This window comes from Colobus angolensis, unplaced genomic scaffold, assembly GCF_000951035.1.
Source record: "Colobus angolensis palliatus isolate OR3802 unplaced genomic scaffold, Cang.pa_1.0 Scaffold39, whole genome shotgun sequence".
NCBI classification, from domain to species: Eukaryota; Metazoa; Chordata; class Mammalia; order Primates; family Cercopithecidae; genus Colobus; species Colobus angolensis.
The window spans coordinates 1,006,507-1,009,702 of record NW_012117265.1 but is presented as its reverse complement, the minus strand read 5'-3'; positions in this window follow the sequence as shown (position 1 = coordinate 1,009,702).

Sequence of the window (3,196 nt, the reverse complement as noted above, 5' to 3'; positions counted from 1 at the left end):
AGGCAGGAGAATGGCCTGAACCCGGAGGCGGAGCTTGCAGTGAGCTGAGATCCGGCCACTGCACTCCAGTCCGGGCGACAGAGCGAGACTCCGCCTCAAAAAAAAAAAAAGGAATCTGATCATTTCAATTATTTAAGGGAGAAAAATCCAAATAAGGCGACTACATCACGGTAACCAACAAAGTATTTTTTTGATTTTTATTCTAATGCACCATATAAAAGCCTATCCTTCAACCTGTAAACTAAAAATAAAAACCTAAGCTCCCCATCCCACCCCAATCAAGTCAACTGACTGGCTCTTTACCAAGGGGAGGCTCCCAAAAACCTGAAAGTTCCCAGTTATGTCAGTAAGGGAGATCAGACACTACATACTCCCTTCTGGAGTTTAGATGCAGCAACTGACCCACATTCATGTTAAAATAGAGTAAGACCTGCAAAGAGGCTGGGCACAGTGGCTCAGTCCTGTAATCCTAGCACTTCGGGAGGCGGAGGCAGGCAGATTATCTGAGGTCAAGAGTTCGAGACCAGCTTGGCCAACATGGTGAAACCCCGTCTCTACTAAAAACACAGAAATTAGTCGGGCATGGTGGCGTGCACCTGTAATCGCAGCTACTTGGGAGGCTGAGGCAGGAGAATTGCTTGAACCCAGGAGGCGGAGGTTGCAGTGAGCCGAGACTGCGCCACTGCACTCCAGGCTGGGCGACAGAGTGAAGCTCTGTTTAAAAAAAAAAAAAACCTGCAAAGAGACCCTTCGTGCCGATAAATACTAAACTGCAAGACCTAAAGCCATAAAGCCATGCAAGGCAAGGGTTAAGTCACGCCTTAGAATTCATAAAATCTAATGAAACAGATCTGTTTTTTGGCAGGGATGGAATCACATGGCAGGTAACAGACTCCCTTCACTTAAACATTCCTTCCTACCCCTTTCAAATTTTAGACACAACTTCACACTCGACCAACTGCCATCTACAGAATCCATCAACCACTTGTGCCTTCTAAGCCCCGCTTCTACGTGTCCTGCCCTTTCCGCCTTCCTTGCCTTGATTCATGTTTTTCCCTGCAATTCCTGTCTCGCTGAAATGAATAAAACCAAACTGCCATCGAACATCCTGGGGACCACTTACTGGAGGCTACATGGGGTTGCTTCCCTTGGTGGTGTTCTCTCATATTCGGCGTAGAACATAGTTCAAGTTATTTTGCAGAGTTTTGCTCTTTCCGTTATCAAATCACAAGCCATGACTGGGTGTTTCTAATTCAGGAAACATTTCTCATTCATTTTTTCCAAACTCCTATTCTCAGAAACAAAACTCTTTAATTTTTAAGAGGCCTCAGTTTAGTTTGTTGCTGTTGTTGTTGTCGTTGTTTTTGTTTTGTTTTGTTTGAGACAGGGTCTCGCTCTGTTGCCCAGGCTGGAGTGCCGTGGCACGATCTCGGCTCAATGCAGCCTCAACCTCCTCCCTCAAGCGATCCTCTCACCTCAACCCCCCAGTAACTGGGACTACAGGTGGGAGGCACCACGCCCCGCTCGTTTTTTTAAAATTTATTTTTAATAGAAACTAGGGTTTCGGTATGTTGCCCAGGCAGGTCTCCAATTTCTGGGCTGAAGCAATCCCCCCAGGGCCTCAACCTCCCAGGCGTGAGCCACTGCGCCTGGCCTTCAATTTAGTTTTTCACGAAAAAAGGGGGGACTGGGGACCCCATAGCCCACCGCTTCTCCCACACGAACCCCACACCGGAGGAAGGATTGCCCCCATGCCCCTCCTGTGGTCTCCGCACAATCTGGGGAGACACTGGGCTACGGGCGCGGAGCTGCCCAGAGAGGGCTCCGGGGTCGGGGTCGCAGTCGCAGCGCAGGGGCGGGACAAGACGCCCGGGGTCCCGGCTGCCGGCCCAACCCCACCCTGCGGCCCAAGGGACCGAGGGCCGAGCTGCGCCAGGGGGACTCTGCTCTGCAGACCCGAAGTCGCCGCGGGGAGGCCCGGATCCCGCCAGAGCCGGTTCGGGCCGGTTCCACCCAGCCCCTCCCCCGTCTCGGGACCCCCGGCCCCGTACACTCACCATTTCCCAGCTTCCAGGTGTCCTGGCCTCCTGTCCACGGATGTCTCTTAACAGTCCAGTCACAGCGCAGGCGACGGAGCGACAGAAGCTATGGCGGAGACACCTGGTCCCTCTCGGGGCCAGAAAACCGAGATTCCGACCCCTCCCTTTGGTGCAAAACGCCTGGGAGTCTGGAGAGCGGGAATGCGGCCTCCCCTTCCCCGGATGGACAGTTGGCAGGACCCCGCCCCAGCGCCCCTGATTGGATGAGGCTCCAGTCCCCGTCCCATCGGTCCTGAGTGACAGCGGAAGCCCCGGGTAACAGGGCCCTGCAGAACCGATCTGACCTGTTCCAACCACAGATTATCTAAGCGAGCTTCCATCCTACGTCTTGCCCTTTGGGTATTTGCATTTCAGCCAAATTTGCTCCGAATTGCTAGAGGGGGCACCGTTGTCTTCCTCACTCAATGGGCTGTCCCTGATCCTTTGTCCTGCACGGGAAATTCCAGACTCAGAGTCCAGTGGAGGTGAAGGAAAATAAAATATTTTATGCCAAAATATATTTATTTGACAAATTGTGAAATGACTGTGGCTCGGCTGCAAACAAAAGTGGCCTGGCAAAGCTGCCTTTGGAGGGGAGAAATTTGCATCTGCAGAGAATCTCCACTGATGAAACCATACTCTCTCCCTCTTTATTTCTTTCTCTTTATCCAATCTAGAAGAGACTGTGACCCGAACACAGGCAGGGGGCGGTGTTTCAAGCCTGTAATCCTAGCACTTTGGGAGGCCATGACTGGAGGATCACTTAAAGCAAAGAGTTCAAGACCAACCTGGTCAACACAGGAAGATCCCCGTTTTTATTATTTAAAAATCTTTGCGGCTGGGCGCGGTGGCTCACGCCTGTAATCCCAACATTTTGGGAGGCCGAGATGGGAGGATCATGAGGTCAAGAGATCGAGACCATCCTGGCCAACATGGTGAAACCCCGTCTCTACTAAGAATACAAAAATTAGCTGGGCATAGTGGCGCGCACCCATAGTCCCAGCTACTGGAGAGGCTGAGGTAGGATAATTGCTTGAACCCAGGAGACCGAGGTTGCTGTGAGCCGAGATTGTGCCACTGCGCTCCAGCCTGGTGGTAGAGAGAGACTCTGTCTCAAA